This window comes from Amblyraja radiata, chromosome 5, assembly GCF_010909765.2.
Source record: "Amblyraja radiata isolate CabotCenter1 chromosome 5, sAmbRad1.1.pri, whole genome shotgun sequence".
NCBI classification, from domain to species: domain Eukaryota; kingdom Metazoa; phylum Chordata; class Chondrichthyes; order Rajiformes; family Rajidae; genus Amblyraja; species Amblyraja radiata.
This window is the reverse complement of record NC_045960.1, coordinates 99,886,039-99,908,646: the sequence shown is the minus strand read 5'-3', so window position 1 is coordinate 99,908,646 and position 22,608 is coordinate 99,886,039.

Below are 22,608 nucleotides of genomic sequence, written 5' to 3'. Positions count from 1 at the left end.
AGAACTTACCAGTTTGAAGTTTGATCTGTATTTTATGAGGAGTTACGATGAGGGATTACGTGCCCTCCGCTCCCACCCTCATTGTATGGATCAAACTAATAACTGATGTCTCCTTTTCTTTACTATGTTTACTTCAAATAACTGTGTCTATCTGTGATTCCACACCGCTGCTTGGAAGTATGCCGCGCATGCGCGCTGAGCGGGTTCTTCACGTAATCCCTCATCGTAACTCCTCATAAAATACAGATCAAACTTCAAACTGGTAAGTTCTCATTTAATCTTACTATTATTCACTCTGAGTAACCAGGTGACATGAGTTTATTGAGTGAGAGGGGAAAGATTTAATAGGAACCTGAGGGGGCACCTTTTTCCACACATAGGGTGGTGGGTATATGGAACAAGTTGCCAGAGGGGTTAGTTGAGGCAGGTACCAATACAACATTTAAAAGACATTTGGACAGGTACGTGGATAGTAAAGGTTTAGAGGGATATGGGCCAAACATGGATAGGCGGTACTGGTGTAGATGGAGCATCTCGGTTGGCATGGGCAAGTTGGGCAGAAGGACCTGTTTCCATGCTGCATGAAATTATGACATCTTCAGCACCCTCTGGGTGGAATAGATGTCGAGTTTGGCTGCAACGCTATAACGACTAAAGTTCTATTTCACTATTGTGTATTGTTATTGAGGTGTGGATATTTATATGCCAAGTGCAATTTAAGGGTTCCGACCCGAAACATTGTCTATCCATGTCCTCCAGAGATGCTGCCTGACCCGCTGAGTTACTTTGTGTTGTGCTTAAAATATTCTACTTTATTTTTTTTATTTAAACTTTATTTTCTCTCAATTCTTACAGAAATCCTTCCGTTCATCAGTTTATAGAAACATAGAAAATTGGTGCAGGAGTTGGCCGTTCGAGCCAATATGATCATGGCTGATCATGCAAAATCAATGGATCAAAATTATGTTGGCCATTGCTTGGTCTCCCTTCACTCGAAGCTGGCACTTTTTCTTCCTTCGATATGCACTTCATCTCCTTGCCTTCCCTGATTTGCAACACTCCATGTGCCTCAGTGAATGCTGGCCCATTTACCTGCCTCATCATTATTCACAGCTCCTCCCTTTCACTGGAGTAACTCAGGAGGTAGAACTATTCACAGAAAATTAAGACTTTACTCCAGCACACTTTCTGCAGAAGAAACTAGGGAGCAGGAAGGGGTAATGTAGACAGGAGAGCATCCAGAAAAGTATCTGAGGTGAGGGGGAGTGGGGGTGGTGAGAGGCGTGGTGGAGGGGGGGGCGGGGGGGGGGGGGGGGGGGGGGGGCGGGGAGAAGGGATGTGGGGGGGGGGGGTTGGGAGATTGGGGTTGGGGGGTTGGAGTTGAGATTTGTGCAATGCTTTAATCCCTTTGACTGTCCATTGTTGTTAGGGGCAGAATCTGAAGAGTTTGATGCTTTACCATATCCCTACAACAGGCACAAGGTGACAGTTCTAGGCTGCGACTCACTTGCAAATAAAATAATGAAAGTACAATACTTGAAAAGTGTTCAGCTTCACTTTACGCCAGAGGTTTGTGAGCCACGTAGAACATCAGGATACGGCAGTTCATGGAGATGGAAGGAGAAAATGTACTGGAGTTGATGGTGGAGAGAGGGCACATGGTCATGGGGAATGATGAGATTCTTTACAAAAGGCTCATCCACTACATTTAGCCCCTTTGCTGCCAGCTGTACCATAAGACTTTAGACTTTAGAGATACGGCGTGGAAACAGGCCCCTCGGCCCGATGAGTCCATGTTGACCAATGATCACTCCGTACACTCAAGCGACCCTGCACATTGTGGGCAATTTACAATATTACTGAAGCCAATTAACCTACAAACCAGTCTTTGGAGTGTGGGAAGAAACCAGAGCACCTGGAGAAAACCCAAGCAGTCACGGGGAGAATATACAAACTCCAGACTGACAACACCTGTAGGCAGGATTGAATCCAGGTCCATGGCACTGTAAGGCAGCAACTCTACCGCTGCACCACTGTGCCGTCTTTGAAAATACTCGAAACTTGTTCAGCTTCACTTTATGACTGAGGATTGTGAGCTATGTAAGGCATAACGCAGTTCACGGTGATGGAAGAAAGGAGAAGATGTACTGGGTGGATGGTGGAGAGTGCACACATGGGCACGAGGAATGATGAGATTCTTTTCGAAATCCAATACATTTTGCTCCTTTGTTGCCACCTGCACCACCATGAAGGTGCGCAAAATCCCACAATGAAATAGAAACAACTGGCAACGTTCAGCAGGTCAAACAGGGGATATGGAGAGAGTTATGGGCCTGTCCCACAGGCGGCTTTTTAGGCGACTGCAGGAGACTATGCAGTCGCCACATGGTCGCCACATGTTCGCGGGTGGTTGCCGGGGGAGTCGTTTTCATGGTCGTGAGGAGTTCCCGCATTCTGGGAACTAGTCGCGGCCGCATTATGGTCGCCGTGAATTTTTCAACATGTTGAAAAATTAGAGGCGACTCGAATGAAGCCGCCATGGGGAGTAGCGAGAATTCTCGAGCCGTAGGTGGGTCGCCCAGAAGGTCCTAATGGGTTGCCAGGAGGTCGAAGGTTCTCGTAGGTTCTCGTAGGTTGTAGCCGGTGCTGACCGGTGAATTTTATTGGCTCATTGGATTAAAAAATTGGTAAGCAGTGGTTTGCAGAACCAAGGATAACCGACCGGTAATGTCCCCCCCACATTATGTCCCCCTGTGTGTGTGTGTGTGCGTGTGTTTACATGTGTGTGTGTGTGTGCACACGTGTGTGTGTGTGTTCCAATTGCCGTTTTTTCAGGTGACTGCTGACAACTTGACAGTCACCGGCAGTCTGCTGAAAAATTGCCTAAGTGGGTCAGGCCCATTAGTGTTTCACGTCACTGGGCTTTAATGGAACAGCAAAGATCAGAGATCACTTTCATTGCGATATGGGGTAAACAGGTGTGCAGAGGAGATGTAATGGGCAGCACAGTGGCACAGCTGGTGGAGCTGCTGCTTCACAGCTCCTGTCACCGAGGTTCAGCCCTAACCCGAGTTGATGTCTGTGTCGAGTCTTCTGTGTCCATATGGATTTTCCTGGATTTTCCATATCCCAACGATGTGCAGGTTGGTAGGTAAAGTAGTCACTATAACATTCCCTAATATGTGGTGCAGTGTAGAATCTGGGGAGTTGGTTGCAATAGGCAATGAATAATATTGGATGAGAGTAATGCCCCTGTCCCACTTTGGAAACCTGAACGGAAACCTCTGGAGACTTTGCGCCCCACCCAAGGTTTCCGTGCGGTTCCCGGAGATTCCCAGAGGTTTTTGTCAGTCTCCCTACCTGCTTCCACTACCTGCAACCTCCGGCAACCACCTGCAACCTCCGGGAACCACACAGAAACCTAGGGTGGGGCGCAAAGTCTCCAGAGGTTTCCATTCAGGTTTCCTAAGTGGGACAGGGGCATAAGTGAGTGTCTGACAGTCAGTACAGACTCAGTGGACTGAAGATCCTGTTGCATGTTGTATGACTATATGTAATGATGATAATAAATGGTTGGACAGGCATGAGGAGCTCAGTGACGTACTCATGCTCCTAATTTACATTGCACATTCCCAAACTCCAGATGGTGTTTAAAATTGAGAAATTACTCCTCACCTTGTCCAGGCACTTTGCCATCTTTTCTTGTCCCATTACCGTCACTTTTACCATCCTCATTCCGGCAGGTTTTCATACCAACGCAGGTCTTTCCTTTTGCTGTTTTTGCTGTTTTCTCTTTGCCCCACCCCTATATTCTCTATATCTTGTTTGACCTCTAATTTCTTTTCCGTTCTTTTGGAGTTGGATTTGTGCTTCCAACTCTAGATCTTCACTTCAAACATCCACTTGAATGCAATCGATGACATCTTTGATCGTTCAAAGTCCGCAAAACTCTGGGAACACAATGACTCCTCTGCGAATGTTCAGCTGGAAGAAAGCACCATTGTTGATTCAATGTCTTCTCCCTGATATCTCATCTCCCTGATAGACAGGCACAAAGCAAATCTTCTGACAGCTGGAAAATCCCTCAAATAATTCTGAGGGAATTCTGATTCATAGAAATCTGGAGACATGGAGTGCCAAAAATGATAAAGGATGGCAAAATAGAATATAGATTTTTTATAACTCCATAAAAAACAAAAAGACTGCTGAAGGCAAGTGTTAGTTTCTTTACAGAGGCAGGAGAATTCATAATGGGAAGTAAGAAAATGTCAGAGAATTTAAACAATTACTTTGCATCAGTCTTCGTGGAAGAAGACGTATTGCATGTGCCAGACATATGAATAATTTAAGACTCACTTGAGAATAAGCAACTGAAAGAACTAAAGGGCCTGTCCCACTTGGATGGCCTAATCCACAAGTGTAGAAGACCCTAGACGAGTTGAAAAAAATGTCAAGGTTGTGTTGACTCGCCGAAGTAAAAGAGCTAAATCTAACTCTCTCTTGAAAACATCCAATGAATTGGCCTCCACTGCCTTCTGTGGCAGAGAATTCCACAGATTCACAATTCTCTGGGGTGAAGAGGTTTTACCTCATCTCAGTCCTAAGACTAAGACTTTGCCTCCATCACAGTGAGGATGTGCCTGGTGAACTCACTGTGGTGGATGTTTAATTTGTGTTTATTGTATGTTTTGTTTTTATTGGTTCTGTGTATGACTGCAGGCAACATAATTTCGTTCAGACCGAAAGGTCTGAATGACAATAAAGGAATCTAAATCTAAATCTAAAACTAAATGACTTACCCTTTATTCTTAACCTTGCATTAAATGATATTCCCCTATCATGTATCTATACACTGTAAATGGATCGAATATAATCATGTCAAGATCACCCCGTCAACGGAAGGCTTGACCCCAACCGCGAGAGAACAAAGAAGGGAAGATTTTGAACATGAGATGTCATGAATTGTCTTTCTGCTGACTGGTTAGCATGCAACAAAAGCTTTTCATTGTACCTCGGTACATGTGACAAGAAACTAAACTGATAAACTAAATTGACTTTAAAAATAATGGATGTCTTGTCTCAATTCCAAATTTCTATAGATTCTGGAACTGGTCCCGTAGATTGGAGACAAGTAAATGTAGCCCATTTTTGAATAAAGGGGAGAGAGAAAGAAAAGGCCTGGGTAAAGTGGATGCGGAGAGGATGTTTCCACGAGTGGGAGAGTTTAGGGCCAGAAGGCATAGACTCAGAAAAAAAGGAATTAATTGCCACAAATGTCTGTGGAGGCCAAGTCATTGTGTATTTGTAAGGCAAAGATTGACAGATTCATGATTATTAAGGGTCTCAAGGGTTATGCGGAATAGGCAGGAGATTAGGGTTGAGAGGGAAAGCTAGATCAGCCATGATTGAATGGTAGATTAGACTTGATGGGCTGAATGGCCTATTCCTGCTCCTATGACTTATGAACAGAATTACTGACCTGTTGGTCTAAGGGTGGTAAATGCTGAAATTTAAAATAAAAAAAAGTAATCCCTGAACACTTTGAAAATAATAATACGGATAATGTGATTTAACATGAATTTGTGAAACGAAAATTACGTTCGACTAATCTTCTGAAATTTTTTGAGGGAATTACTAGTTAAATAGATCAGGGGGAAGAAGTGGATGTGGTGGTTTATTTGAATTTTTGGAAGGCTTTGGTGATCACACAGGAGCATAGAAAATCCAGACCACTCTGAAGGGAGCAGTATGGGTAAAGTGTGCGCTGTTCAATGCTTAGATATTATCAGCCTCTGAGAGTGAACATCAGTGCTAAGAAGAGCTGCTTCGGCAGCCACGGTGGCGCAGCGGGAAGAATTGCTGCCATAAGGCGCTTGCAGTGGCGGAGAGGCTGGGTTCGATCCCGACTACGGGTGCTGTCTGTACAGAGTTTGTACATTCTCCCCGTAATCGTGTCAGTTTTCTCCGAGATACAATACAATACAACAATACTTTATTAGCCAAGTATGTTTTTCAACATACGAGGAATTTCATTTGTTATGTCAGTCATACAATTAAAAAGAAACGGAACACAAAATACATTTTAACAAAAACATCCACCACAGTGACTCCTCCACATTCCTCACTGTGATGGAAGGCGAAAAAAAGTTCAATATCTTCCCTTCTTTGTTCTCTCGCCGTCGGGGGCCTCAAGTCTTCCGTTGACGGGGTGATCTTGACTCCCGTAGCCGGCGGCGTTTGGGCCCTCCGCGTCAGGGCGATTAGCTCTTGCATCGGAGGGGATGTCAGCTCCCTGTGCCGGGTGATCTGACCCCGGGTCGGAGCTGGTCAAACCTTCTGCGTTGTTGGAGCTCCCGGCATCAACGGCCTCTCCCGTGACTGCTAGCTCTCGATGGTAAAGGCCGCAGGCCGCGGTTGGAGCGATCCCAGACAATGGATCGTAGGTTTAGTCATAGTAGGTTTAGTCATAGTAGGTCGTAATAGATTGTAGTATGTCGGCATGTTAGTCGTAGGTAATCGAGGGTAGTCAAAGGTAGTAGTAGATAGTCTTCATCATAGTCGAAGGGAGGTCGAAGGAGATGGAGATCGAAGGAGGTCGTCTTCACTCTCCACTATTTGGTGTCCAATTTTCCCGAAGCTAGTAGTAGCTAGTCGAAGCTAGTCTTCAACATAGTCGAATTTTTTAAAACTCTTCTAAACTCACCAATTAGGTCGCCCAAGTGGGACAGCCCCTTAACTCACAGGCACCAAACTCCTATGAAGACTAATCCCATAAATAGTCGTTAAATCTGTTGATTGAGCTGCAGTTGGTCAAGGGTTAAATATCAGCCAGAGCTTCAGGAAAACATTCAGTCCCCTACAAAATAACATCATGACTCGACTTGACCCAAGGCCCTTTCCACCTACTTCGCAGTAAAATGCAGAACCACAAGAAGATGGTGCCTGATGTGAACAATGTGGTGTTCTCACAGCGTTTGCATTTTTGGTGGTACTAAGCCATTGAATAGAACATCTGTGCAGTTTATTTTAGAGCAAAACTAATTAAAAGGTAATTACAGTTTTACAACGGTTTCTTTTCAATGTTAATATCATATTCCCATGAGAACATTTTTGCAATTTAAGCAACACAACCTCCACACATTAAATCAATGCTGAAGGCTTCTTAGAAATATGGACAACAAGCTTCCACAATCAGATAGTTTTGACAGTCAAGAGGCAAAAGGTGCTTTAATTTATTCCAGAATCGTTATTTAATGCCATTGTCGGATTTAAAGATTGAATTAAATGTTAGGCGTAACTATTTAAACTCTCTGCCTTTGTGAACAGTAATGAGGTGAGCAATATAGTGGAAGTAAAGAGACAATTTTGATTTTGGAGACGTTGACTAATCAGCTACTTTCTACAAAAAATGTGCAGAATGCCCCACAAAACAAAAACAAATGCTTTCCTAGGCACAAAACCATCAAGAATGATAGACACAAAATACTGGAGTGACTCAGCGGGTTAGGCAGCATCTCTGGAGAAAAGAAATAGGAGACGTTTCGGGTCGGAATCCTTCTTCAGACTCCTTCTGAGTTCCGACCCAAAATGTCACCTGTTCTTTTTCTTCAGAGATGCAGCCTGACCCGCCGAGTTACTCCAGCATTTTGTGCCTGCCTTTGTAATGAACCAGCATCTGCAGTTCCTTCCTACACAAGAAGCACAGGGATCTATCGCTTTGTGTGTTCCTCAATAATCCTCTAATGGGCAAGTGTGATCTGGGTACGGTGGAGAATCCGCCAAGCAGAGTGTTTCAGGTAGGAGCATTGCTACCTCACTGCTCCTGTAACTCAGATCTGATCCTGAGATCTGTGGAATTTGCACATTCCACCCCTTCTCCCATGTCCACCTGGGTTTCCCCTGGGTACTTCAATTACCTCCCAAACCCAAAGACCTACAGACCAGATTAATTAATTGCTGTAATTTGCCTCTATTGTGCAATGTGATTGGTAAAATCAGGGAAGGAAGTTGTTGGGAATAAAGGGAGAATAAAATGGGACAATTAGGGAAAGTCAGCATCGCCATATGCATGGGAAATCGTGTCTGACAAATTTGATCATTTTTTTCAAATAGGTCACCAGGAGGGCTGATGAGGGCAGGGTAATGGACATTGTCTACATGGACTTCAGCAAGTACTTAACAAAGAACTGCATGGTAAGAGAGTCTGGAAGTTAAAACATATAGAATTCAAGGTGAGCTAGCAATTGGATTTATAATTGGCTTGAAGGAAGAAGTCAAAGGGTAGTTGTGGAGGGTTGTTTTTCTGATAGGAGGCATGCGACCAATTGAGTGCCGCAGGAGTAATTCTTTAGATGGCACCAAAATTGGTGGTGTAGTAGAGAGTGCAATTGCATATCTAAGTTTACAACAGAATCTAGATCAGTTGGGAAAGTGGACTACAGGCTAGCAAATGGAATTTAACCCTGCCAACTATGCAGAAAGTACATAATTGTACAGTATGTCCATTCTCCATTTAGGATTCCATTGGGCAGGCTGTCCTTTCAGATGAGAGGATCTGTAGCAGTCTGGTCTGAGTCAGGGAGCTATGGAGTTGGACCCGAAGATCCGTCTGTACATCAATGCCGTTGAGGGTCATGCCATTAATTGTATATGTTCTCCTCACATTTGACCTCCCAAGGTGCAACCCAGGGCGGCGACTGCGGGTGCTAGGAAGGCCTCGACCACGAGTGAACATCTGGGAAGAACGGAGTGGAGGCTGGCTGGACTATGGTGCCTTCCTCACCTTGGTGCCACTGTGTTATGTTGTGTCGTGGACTTTCACTGTTTGTGCTTTTTTTTAAATTCTATTTTATTTTTAATATGTTTTATTATTTATTATTATTTATTTATTTTTATTTTTATGATACTGCCTGTAAGGGAAATTCATTTTGTTGTCTCTAACAGACAATGACAATACATTTGAATACAATACAATACAATACAATACAACACCTCACACTTGCTCGGATGAAATGACAAGAACAGGGTATCAAAAGAGTGAAGGAAGTAAAAATACAGAATATTTGTCGAAAATTACCTTAGGAATGCTGGAAATAAAACCTATGGAAATCCTGATCATCTGTATGTACTGAATGCAATGTTGAGTTTAGAAGGCTGTAATTTGCTCAATTTGAAGATCCAACTTCTGTTGTTCATCTGTGTTCTTTTGAGTTTCACTGGAAGAGTGGAAGGTCAGAGTGGGAGGGAGGATTACAATAACATGCAACCAGGAAACCAAAGTCCTGCATTAAAAGCAGATGTTCCACAAAGTGGCCATCCATTCATTGCTCAAATCCCTGTTAGATTTAAATTATATATCTGCAGATCCCTTCAGCAAATGTTGTGTGTCACGTTATTGATCAGTTGAACATCCCATTGCACAGACTGATCAAATGATGGATTACCAGGTGAAAGGAACAGAAATGCTGGTCCTTGTTTTTTGTCCTGACTTCCATTCCACACCAATCTTTCAGATCATTAGGTCCACATGGATCTGTCAGGTGGATCAACTGCCCTTTGGCTGTTTTTATCCCTTGGAAGTGTCTGGTTTATACAGTAAATTAATCACACCTGACAATCTAGGTTTCCCATGGGCCCAGCCAAAATGATGAGTTTTGCACCACTTCCTTGTCCCCATGAAACAATTTATTGATTGCAACCAGGCCACCCACCTCACTTCATTGAACATGGCCCAAATTTATCCCATGAATCCGGTCATGATTCTTTTGAATGATCGTTTCTGTTGCTGTGGGGTTGTCCTTGCTTATGTCCCAGTCTTTGCTAAAGCCCTTTCAATCAGTAGGGGGAGATGATCATTGTGCACAATATGCCACAGTAGTCGGTATCAACAGTGTCTCCATTCTCTTTGTGCTGGGGATGTCTGTGAGTAAGGAGTCTTCTTCAAAGGAGTGGATCTGTTTGTACATCAAAACCTCTCACAAGATATAACTCTGCCCAGTTCACATCATTGGCTTAATTTTTTGTTGTAGTTTAGTTTAGTTTAGAGATACGGCGCGTAAACAGGCCCTTCGGCCCACCAGGCCCGTGCCAACCAGCGATCCCCATTACACCAGCGCATACTACCCGCTGGGGACAATCTACAATATTTACAGAAGTCAATTAACCTACAAACCAGTACATCTTCGGAGTGAGGGAGGAAACCGGCGCACCCGGTGAAAACCCACGCGTTCATGGGTAGAATGTACAAATTCCACACAGACAGCGCCCATAATCAGGATCAAACCAGGGTCTCTGCGCTGTAAGGCAGCAACTCCAGCACGGCGCCACCGTGCTGCACCAATGCTTTTATAGCAAAATGTCCTAATAACTTGACTATCAATCACAGACAAGTAAATATTGTGCTTAATGATTCTAATGATAAATTAATTAATAAACATCACCTGAATGCTCAGCAGATAAAAATGTGGCTTGAAAGGCATAAGTAAAATTGTATTTGAAATGTTTACAGGTTGCATGACAGTTAATTGAAAAGTTAAAGTCTATTACTCCCCAGTGTAGAGGGAACCACAGTGTGAGCACCAGGCACAGTACATAAAATTGAAAGAAATGTTCCATTCACCGGTTATAAGTGTTTAGAATTTTGTTTCGATTTAGATCATTGATCACCCATACATAAGTTCTATGTTATCCCACTTTTGCATCCTACACATTAGGGGCAATTTGCAGAAGCCAATTAACCTACAAACCTGTACGTCTTTGGAATGTGGGAGGAAAACCTGAGGTAACCCACATGGTCACAGATGGAACGTATAAACTCCGCACCAACAGCATCCATAGGCAGGATCGATCCTGGGTCTCTGGCGCTGATAGGCCACAGCTCTGCCTTTACGCCACTGCGCCACTTTGTTTGAACGGCTTCATCCGATAAAGCTTTGGAGATATCGGAAGTTGAACAAGAAGGCTAGGCGGCATGAAAAGGAAAGACGGGTGTGGGGGGTCTCCTTGTTTCAAATGTGTGGGAAATGGAACCAGCATAATCTAGAGTCTTATCAACTGTGGATCAACTGAAAGAGCCACCATTGTGGATGAAGCATTAAGTGGAAGCCAGAATAGTTTCAATAGTGTCAAGGGACTGGCAGAAAATATAGAATATTTTCATTATTCTTTCATATCCTTTGCTAAATTTTCCATTTCCATTTCAATCAGTATTCTCTGTTTCTCATCACTAAAACAAGTGCAAATAGATTCTGTCCATATACTCTGCCGAAGACTCTATCTCCTGAGATATCAATTGGATAATCTAAGTTGCTGTAGAAAGCAGTTTGTCTTTAAATGATTCTACAAGTTTATGAATTATTTATCAGGAAAACTAGCATCAGTAGCACCTGTTTCTTTAAAAACACAGCAAGCACTTAGCAATTTCTGAAACTTTGCAGATACTGGAATCCAACTCAGTCACATCATAATAGCATTTATGTACCATTCTTAATACAAAAAGTCATCCCAATTTACCTCACAAGATTGTCATCAAACAATATTTGACTCTCAGCAAAGTAAAGAGATGCTGGGAACCTGACTGAAAGCTTAGTCAAAGACGTAGGTTAAGCAAATATTCTTAAGAAAGAGGGGCAAAGAAGAAGAGAAATAAAGAGCAGTAATGCCCCTGTCCCACTTATGAAACCTGAACGGAAACCTCTGGAGACTTTGCGTCCCACCCAAGGTTTCCGTGCGGTTCCCGGAGGTTTTTGACAGTCTCTCTACCTGCTTCCACTACCTGCAACCTCCGGAAACCACCTGCGACCTCCGGGAACCGCACGGAAACCTTGGGTGGGGCGCAAAGTCTCCAGAGGTTTCCGTTCAGGTTTCCTAAGTGGGACAGGGGCATTAGCAATGATGGCAGAACCACCAAAGGTGAAGCAACTGGAGGAACATGGAACTGAACCACAGCCAGTGCAGCTTTAGCAGCGAGGAGCAGGATGGTTCAATTGACCAATATTCCTGATTGTTAGCTAATGACTGCTGGAGGAAACGCACGTACACATTCTCTATAGCAAGCAAGAGCATCCTGTATCTGCCTGTCAGTCTTGGCGAATCTCTCGTAATTGATGTCCATTTCTTCCAACATCCGTATGCCATTACTGATAGTAGCAAACGCCTCCACCAGTTTCTTTGTCATGAACGTTTTTGGTGCCTCGGGTATAACTTCTACTTCCTCTGCCTCAGCCTCTTTACTTCTTCCTCCAGTTCGATCAGCTCCTCATTGGAAAGTTCTTCAGCCTCAATGGCAACAAGCTCATGCATATCTTCTTCATCAATGTCCAATTCTAGCTGTTTTCCAAGCACTAATATCTAGTCGTACACAAAGATGCTGGAGAAACTCAGCGGGTGCAGCAGCATCTATGGAGCGAAGGAGATAGGCAACGTTTCGGGACTTCGGCCCGAAACGTTACCTATCTCCTTCGCTCCATAGATGCTGCTGCACCCGCTGAGTTTCTCCAGCATTTTTGTGTACCTTCGATTTTCCAGCATCTGCAGCTCCTTCTTAAGCACTAATATCTTGTTACTTACGCTCATCGTCACGCTCTTTTAGCTTATCGAAAAGACGTCTTGCCTTAGCCTGGATCGTCAGTAGGCTAAGCGCTGTGCGCTTTTGTATCTGGTCTATAAAATTATGAAATAGTATAGACAGTCAGAACTGTGGCGGCGCGACTCTCGTCAGCAGCGGCCTCTGCAGTCCGTCTGCGTTTTTATTATTTTATGTCTATGTTTTTACGTAGTTTTTGTTATTTTTTGTTGGGGTATGTGTGTGGGGGGGTGGGGGTGGTGTGGGGGGGAGGGGGTAACTTATAAATCTCTCCCTGCACGGGAGACCCGACCTTTTCTTTGTCGGGTCTCCGTTGTCGTTGGGGCTGCAACGAGGAGCGGCCTCCAACAGGAAGACCGGGAGCTGTGGTGCCGACTACTCACCTCACCGTCGCGGAGCTGGCCGAGTCCAGAGCGGGTGGAGCTGTGGTGGACGCTGCTGCGGCCCGACCTCCAGAGATTCGGTGGCGGCAACTGCGGGTTTGGCGGACAGTGACACCGGGAGCCCGCGGGTCCCTGGAGGGAGACCGCTTTTCGGGGCTTCCGCAATGGCGACTTCTCCCGCCCGAGTTGCGGGGTTGAAGAGCACCTGGAGCGGGGCCTTACAGCACCGCCCCGCGCGGCTTGGAATGGCGGCGGGATTGCGAGCGCACGCCGGGGGCTCTAACACCAAGACCCGGTGTGCGACCTTGCATCACCCGGCGTGGCTTTAATGGCCACGGGACAATTCGCCATCGCCCGCCGGGGGCTTTGACTTTGACTCTGACATCGGGGGGGGGGGGGGGAGTGCAGGGGAGAGATAAGTTTTTTGGCCTTCCATCACAGCAATATGATGGATGTTTATGTAAATTATGTTGTGTCTTGGGTCTATTTGTTTGTAATGTATGGCTGCAGAAACGGCATTTCGTTTGGACCTCAAGGGGTCCAAATGACAATAAATTGAATTGTATTGTATTGTATGTGGCCCTTTGTTACATTATAAAATTGATGAAAATTGTGAGTAATTGAGGAACCAGCACAGATTCTTGAAGAATCACAGTAGCCACTTCTAATTCAAGTGCATAAATATCAACCTTGCTTGGTCTCCACCAGATATCTCATTTTCCAAGCATTACTTATCAAGTTGTTGAATTTTAATTTAGCTAAAATTCTCTTTTATGAAAAGTCATCGAAATCCATATAAAATACATCTATGGATGGCCCCATGCCTTCCACTTATCTTATTTTCTTAACAGATTCAATTCTATTCATTAGACTTGACCTCCTGTTATCAATCTGTTATAGCTCTCCCTTGTCAGCTATATTTTCCCCGTCGGTCACTCAGTCTTTAATTATAGATTCTTAAAGCATTTCCACACCATTTGTTAGAAAAATGGATGTGTAATTTTCTAGCTTTTTTCTCTAGGAGAAAGATCAAGAAGCTGTCTCTGATAATTTATGCTTTGCTTTTTGGTATTGTATAGCTGTTGCATAATTCTTATCTTTGCCCATCCTCATAAAAAATGATGCAGATGAGTGGCAACATTTTACCTGATGTTCTTTTAATACAGTTCAAACAGCCTTCTTTGATCTCCTTACTTTCTATCCATTTCAACACTCATAAAGCTATTAGTTTCAGCACTGAACTCTCCTGTCGATCTTCGCTGTTTTAAGGGTACACTCGGAACTACCAACCTTTATTAAACTTGATGCTACCAGCGCAGCTGTGAGTGCTAACAAAACTAGAAAGCATGACAGATGGGCATGAGGGCATGCTCCCAGTGTAGCTGAAACAACATAGATCCCATCCCCAGCATTCTTGCAGCTAACGTTCAATCACTCGAGAACAAGCATGAGGCGTTTGGAGCAAGGCTGCTGTTCAAAGACAAATCAGGTACTGCTGTGTTCTTTGTTTCAACAAAACATGACTCACCTCTGAGTCCCTTGACCCTGCTATGCAACCCAAAGGTTTCTCCATTTATCATTCAGACCGTGTGGAACCTTCAAGCAAGGAGAAAAGTGGCAGTGATTGCTTGAACAATCTTAAACAAGATCTTATTTCTCGTTATGTGTTTTGGTCTCTGGTGAATTCAGGGCCTCCTCTTAAGACATGAATGCCGATAGGTTGATCCTCTACAAATCTTGAAGGTGGAGTGGAGTCCTTTGGATGTGGAATCATTCTGGAAGAATTTAGCTCATCTACTGTATAAGGGTAGAGTTTCTCATAATAATCAGCAACTAGAGACTTTTTTGACAGGAAATCCAAACCAAAAAGCACATGACTTAGAGACATATGTGGGTAAACTCAGGAAGCACATTGCACATGAAGACATCTGAACAGTCCACTCAGAGGCTGTGAATGTAGGACTTCCGCAGCTGGCCAAACTGAGATTCAGGATCATCGTCTGATAAAGAAATCAACAGATGTTGAACAAAGCCATAATCGAGAGGCAATAGTTTTAGCTTACTTCAGTTTATTTTTGTTACAAATACTAAGGTACAGGGAAAGACTTTTGTTTGCATGCCATCCAGTCAAAGACAATACAAGAGTACAATCAAGCCATCCACATATAAAGGATAAAGGGTACAACATTTAGTGCAAGATAAAGTCTGATTAAAGATAGTTTAAAGCTCTCCAGTGTGTTAGATGGGAGGCCAGGACTCACTCTGGTTGATGAGAGGACTGGATAAACCTACAAATGAAAGGCCATTCTTAATGAAATCACCACAGGTCCATATTCAATTTAAATACCAAGACACTAAGTGAAGCAGTTCGAGAAACAAACGATCAGATGAAAATGTATCATGTCAAACTAAACATGATAACAGGCTGTCATCTTATCTGGAAAAATAAATTGCACTAAATATCTGCATTCTCATCTGTGATCGAGGTCAGCACATGAAAGGTTGCGATTATTTATAACAACCTTCGATGTGTTGAATGGCACAGGTTGAGTAGCTCCCCTGAGCCGACCTATGTTTACAAATAGTGGGAATAAATTACTGCCAGTTGTACACAGATCTGATCTGGGGCTGAGTTGAGAAATTACAATGAGAGCGGCAGCTAGCTAGCTAGCTAGCTCTCTCTCTCTCTCTCCCTCTCTCTCCCTCTCTCTCCCTCTCCCTCTCCCTCTCCCTCTCCCTCTCCCTCTCCCTCTCCCTCTCCCTCTCTCTCTCTCTTTCTCTCTAAAAAAACATTGTTATATTGCCAAAGTATAAAAGATGACATACATTTTTGGAATGCATAAGTATAAATACAAGTATACAGTGCATGGATAGATATGTCCCTGTACATAAACTTTCAATAGGCCGATAGCCCTTTATTGATTGCTACCCGTTCTTGTAGCTGTAAGCAGTACAACACAATAGCAAGTTTAGTAATTCAATATTAATTTCTTAGTGTTAGTTAATGTCGATTAGTGTGTGCGTACATATGTGCATGTTGGTCATTCACCGTCTCTCAGGTTATGGCATGCTGTTACGTATTGTGCACCAAGATGTGCCGTATTTCCTTCGCCAAGGATTATTCTTAGTTTTGATGTATCATCTAGTTCTTTAAAATCAGGGGTTGCCACACTGAGTTTGTCAATGTATGCGTTCCTTGTTTTGTCAAATTTATTGCATTTTAGGAGGAAGTGCACCTCCGTTTCAACCTCATCTGTCAAACAGTGGCCGCATATTCTGTTTTCTCTTGGTTGCCAGAATCTCTTCTGTCTTCCTTTTTCAACTGCCAAATAGTGGTCACTTAATCTGTATTTGGTGAGGGTCTGTCTCTGCTTTATGTCTCTAACAGTTGAGAGATAGTCTGCCAATTTATAGTCTCTCTCTCTCTCTAAGGTACAAGCGACAAGTTACAAATCCCCGTGTATTCAGGGCTATCCTGGTGGCCAAGCTGCCAACAATCCAATGCCGTGCATATTTTGATGACTGACCAGGAAGACGTCTTGACAGGAAATGTTTTGAGTTTGTCAGCCTTTTAAAGAACAGATGATTGGAGATTCCACCTCCGCTACAATTCTGGCATCTTGGAACAGAACAGCCATGGCCTGCAGTAGCACAGAGCAGCAGTAGAGGACATCCACACATCGCCTGGCCAGTACAACCCCTGCAACACTGACCCGCTACCGCCACCAGGACAAGGCCGTTGAAGGGTGCAAGATGGCACCTGAAACATGGCGACTCTTGCGTACTGAGTTAGTGCAGTCTACTGCCTCACACTCTTATATTTAATATGACTGTGCCTAACGTATAGCAGGATTGTCACTGAACAGTATGCAAAATAAAATAATATCACTGTACTTAGGTACACGTGACAATAAAGTACCATTGAACCATTGGCATTAACCTTTCCAAAGCCATTACATGATGCATCCAGACCTAATGACGCCAAGATTGCTACTTGTTGGTTTTAGTGTTTAGCTTTAGTGTTTCCTTCTATCATTGTCTGTTATTAAATATTCATTTTCAAACTCTTTGATTTCCTATGACAGGCTTGGGATGTTCATCATGATTATCTTCTATTTTCAGAAGGCCACCTTGCAGTCTATAACCTGCAGCTATCTGACACCTTTGAAGTTGTAGGCTTCTTGTTCTTCATAAAGGGAGAGGAAATATTTTCTTCCTCCAGATTTGGCTGAAGTGGACACCCCCCTCTATTTAGTTTCAGAGTCCCTCTTATTGATGCCAATATCCCCCCAATTATCTTCATTACAGTGCTGACTAAGTGTGCCAACTATAATAAAGATCTTATTGTCAATTGTTTTTTCAACTGCTCCCAATTCACCAAATCTGAGCCAGCAGGGCAGAGGTTGGATACCCTGCATAAAGTAGCTCAAACCCTGACTGGTACAAAGCCTTCCTGCATTAACAAGACTAGTTTGGATAAAGGTTGTTTTGCCAACTTGAATGGGAGCAGCTACAATAACATTAGACAAATACAGCAGCATCCCAAAACAAGTGTTTGGTTAGTGACCATGAAAGAACAAGGACATGCATCTAGGGGAGTATAGAAACATAGAAACATAGAAAGTAGGTGCGAGAGTAGACCACCAGGTCCGTCGAGCCCGCACCGCCATTCGCTCATGGCTGAACACTAAACAGACACACTTACCCACAAACAGTAGACACAAGACACAGAACACAAGACACTACCCTCCCCTTTATACCGCTATCACCCCTCTCCACCCCAAGAACCTCGCGATCTCCTGGGGGAGGCAAAAAACCGGATAAAAACCCAGGTCCAATTCGGGAAAAAAATCCGGGAAATTCCTCTCCGACCCCAATCCAGGCGATCGACACTTGTCCAGGAGATCACTCAGGTCTTACTATACTAACCATACCTAGGTCCATATCCCTGCCCTCTCCCCGTAGCCCCTTATCCCCTTGGCAGCTAAAAAAACATCTATTTTAGTCTTAAATATATTTAAAGTTTCTGCTTCCACTGCTCCCTGGGGCAGTGAATTCCATAAATTAACCACCCTCTGGGTGAAGAAGTTCTTCCTCATCTCAGTTTTAAAAGAGCCCCCCCTTATTCTGCAACTATGTCCCCTAGTTCTAGTTTCCCCGATCATTGGGAACATCCTCGGTGCATCCACCCGATCAAGGCCCCTCACGATCTTATATGTTTCAATGAGATCGCCTCTCATTCTTCTAAACTCCAAAGAGTAGAGTTCCAGCCTACTTAACCTTTCCAATAGTTTGTGACCTGGAGCTGGAGCTAAATCTGTTTGGTGTTTTCTAGTATTACGGCTCTTGCTTACTCTAGCATTGGAGACCATGTCCTGGACGGTGCTCAAAACACTCCTATCCAATGCATAATAGCATCACTGAAGCACAATCACCACAAGCATTGGGTGGTCCAGGAACTTTCCCAACACCGTCTTCCACATGGCTATTATGTCTGGACCATAAATGCATCCATGGCTCTATTGTCCGTTTTCCATTTACCAGTCGAAAATCAGAAGATAACTAACACTCCAGTCTTGAGATTTCTGAATCCTGCAATAGATTCTCATAATCTAAATTTAATGTTAGTTATCTCTATTAATTTTAAACCTTTATTCATGTCAGTCCGCAGCCTCAATTTTTAGATAAAATAACCTATCATTATGGTGTATTGATTTTAGTCCAAAAATAGCCCATTACTCTACCTTTTCTGAGTAGAGATGTTACTTTGTGCATAACAGAATATTCTACTTAACTAAATTATCAGCCAATAAATAATACAGCAAACCCATTTCCATGATGTTAATGTTGTATTTGTCAAATTTCTATTGGCCAGCTTCAAATCCCTCAACAAAATGCCTGATAACCTCCATGAAATGATTCAGTGAGAGTCTGCGTGAACAATTAAGCCTCTCGCTGATTGAGTCACCGTTTTTTAAGGAGTTTCTTTTTTTTTAAATCAGTTTATTTCACTTAATTTATCCACAAGGGAATTGCTTTTCCAGTAACCTAGTTGCGGCAGGTATTCTGCAATGAAGAGCAATACAAATCTGAAATCAGAAGGTTGCTGAATGCTCACTTCTTCTAGCGTTTAGTTTAGTTTAATTTAGTTTAGTTCAGAGATACATTGTGGAGTCAGCTGATAGTCAGACCAGTTGCGGTCGAGCCCTTGTCAGTGGTTACGGGGGCTGCCACGTGATGTCATGGGGTTAAGGGGAGTGTCTCTGGACACGATCCCCTGCTGGTCGAGAACTTGTGACTGTGTCTCGTACTTTTGCATTGGTCTCCTCTTAAATACGGCCGGGATGGCCCATAGCCAGAGCGTCGACTGCGCCCGTGGGCCCCACCGTCCCGACCCACGGCCGGGGTGCCTCCGACCCACAGCAGGAGCCGCCCTCGACCATGCTCGTGCACTTCTTGTAGAAGGTTAGCGCGTTCTATTCCTTCCTCCGGTTCTGGGGGGGGGGGGGGGTAGGTCCTGTGGCGTCAGCTGATAGTCAGACCACTTGCGGTCGAACCCTCGTCAGTGGTTATGAGGGCTGTCAAGTGACATCATGGGGTTAAGGGGAATGTCCTGCTACAAAAGCCTATCTTACTTTGAGATCAAGCAGTCAACAAGTAGCTGAGCTCAAGACAACACCCTCGCTCAGCTGCTGCAGCAATTACATTATTATGTTTGAGGACCAAACTGTATTTCAAACCTATTATCTCACTGAATAAAGCACGTTTGGTGCCGCTGCAACAGCATGAAAACAAGCTCTTCGGCTGCCGAGTCCGCGCCGACCAGCAATCCCCGCACACTAGCACTTTTCCTACACACACTAGGAAAAAATTACCATCCAATTAACCTGCAAACCGGTACATCTTTGGAGTGTGGGAGGAAACCGATGATCTCGGGAAAAAAACCCACGCAGGTCATGGGGAGAATGTACAAACTCTGTACCGACAAGCACCTGGAGTCAAGATTGAACCCGGGTCCCTGGCGCTGCAAGGCAGCAACACTAGCATTGCGCCACCAAGCCTGCCTCCAACAGCCTCGTCTGTTACCATCAATTGCCACGTCATGTAACTGGGATGGCTGAACAGTGGGCATTGACTGCAGGTAAACTCTCAACGGACTGGCACAGAGAACTTAATAAAATAAAATGCAAAGGACGTCCTCAGTCTGAAGGGTCTAGACCCAAAATGTCACCTATGCCTTTCTTGCAGAGATGCTACCTGAGCCGTTGAGTTACTCCAGCATTTTGTGTATATCTTCAGTGTAAACTAGCATCTGCAGTCCCTTCCTACACAAAATTCAAGGGGATGTGGGAAACCAAAAATAAAATTGCTGAATGGACTGAAATATTAATAATTGGACTGAAATATTAAAAAAGTAATATTAGGCTGAACTCAGCAGGGAAATGCTCGACAGCAATTCTCCTCGTAAGTGCCTTCGAATTTAGAATTCACATATAACTGGAACAATGCAAATGGCTGACTTAACGAAGCATTAGAGTTCCATTTCAATATTAATTAACCAGAAGCAAATTAAAATGAAGGTCTTGAAAATGTATTCTGCCTTCATACAAAGAACAAGAAATGAGAGATGCATGAATGCAAATAGCAGATAAGACGATACATTTTCCCAGAAAACAAACCTCTCCATGGCCTAAGGAATGGTAGTGGTGTGAAGCCAGATCATGGACGAATCCTTTTGAAGGGCTAAACAATAAACAGTTTTCAATCAATTAGACTCACTTATCATAAAGCAATTGAAGGAAGTGATGGTGGAAATGGGTCTCTAGGCTATGGCTATACGTGTATAAAGTTGACATTATTACCTTTATGAATAGACTGTATAACTGACCCTTGGCTAATTTTGTTTAGCAGGAACTAATATAGGAATTGCACAATGTGGCACAGTTTTAAATCTAACCTTCCTCCAGAGAGTCGGGGTAGTTAATTCAGCCAAGACATTGGGAAGCTATTCAACCCAATGCACTGATCACAATTTAACATCAACAAATGTCTCTAAAAAAGATTCAATGTGTTCATGTTGCCACCTGTGGGACGTCACTGTACCTATTTTGTCTGTTAACTTTCTGAACTGGAATGAGGATTGTATTTCAGAAGGATCTTAATGGCTTTGAAATACCATAAAGCCATGGGAGGATCATTACAAACTGATTGTTTTCTTGCTCTCTAAAGCCTCATCTCTATCCTGTGTGTGGATGGCATCTTCCATTTTTATACTACAAGAACTCGGTTCAGTATGTAATGCTTCTGCATCCAGATATTATCTCCATGATTGCACAGACAAACCATTTTATTGTCACCGTGTGCTCACTTAGGAAAATGGAGATGACTTTCAGTTGCACTTCAGTAGCCTTGAACGATGAGGTTAGAATACCAACAGCATGGATGACGGTCTCTTCACAGATGTGCATTAAGATGGTGTGAGGAGACCATGGCTTAAATTGGCTGTGGGATTTGTATTACAAGATCGCTCTGCATCCAATTGGCCCAATGCAAGGGAAAGAGATTACAAGTAAATGTCATCTGAGCAGTAGCACCTCCATTCCCTGCCCTTTGCTTCCGATGGCTTTCAGAGAAGGCTCTGGTACACGGGGGGAATTAACATTTGTGCCGCCTTTACTTTTTGAAATTGCTTTTTTTGGATGTCCTTCATTTATTCCATTAGACCCATGATCATTTGCAGAATCTGTGCAATGTAATTTAGATTGTATCATTTCATCAATATGTAAATATTATTCGCAACCATAAATTTTGTCCAAGCTGATCTGGGAAATGTGTTTGTTCTGAGCTGCCATTATATAACTGCTTTGACAAGATTTACATTAGACAAATGTAGCAATCAGCAACACACACGACTAATTGGCCTACCACAATAGCTTTATATTTGCCATGATATTATAAACATATTCAATTTCAAATGCAAGAATCATTCATCTTCTTTCTGTGTTACAATTCTTAAATTGGCCTCGGAAGGTTCTAATTCTGTCTTTGATGCAAAAAAAGTGGTGATAAAGGCTTTTTACAGTGAATATCGCATAATTCAAAATTTCAGAGAAAATAATAATTATTGCATGGCTCTTCAGTCAAATGTCACTGTTTAATGTCTTAAATAAAATTGCTATTGAATGCAAGAAAGAAGGACTCTTGATTTAACCGCAAATCACAGTGCTGGAGTAACTCAGTGGAGCAGGCAGCATCTATGAAGAGAGTGGATAGATGATTTTTCGAGTCTCAGGGCCCTTCTTCAGACTGAAGAAGTGTCACGACCAAAACATCACTTATCCGTTCACTCCCAAGATGCTGACCTGCTGATTTACTCCAGCACTTTATGTATTCCTTAAGGTTCCAGGATCGGCAGTTCCTTGTGCCTCTCCTGATTTAAGGTGAGGATGGTGGTCAAATGATATAATAGAATTCAGATCAGTTGAAAATTCAGGCAAAGCAATGGCAGATGGAGTTTAATCTGGACATGTGTGAGGCATTATATTGTGCAAAAGTGAACTATAAAGTAAATAGCAGGATCCTTAGGAGCATTGATGTAAAGAATGAACTTGAGGACCAAGTCCATTGCTCTTTGAAAGTAGA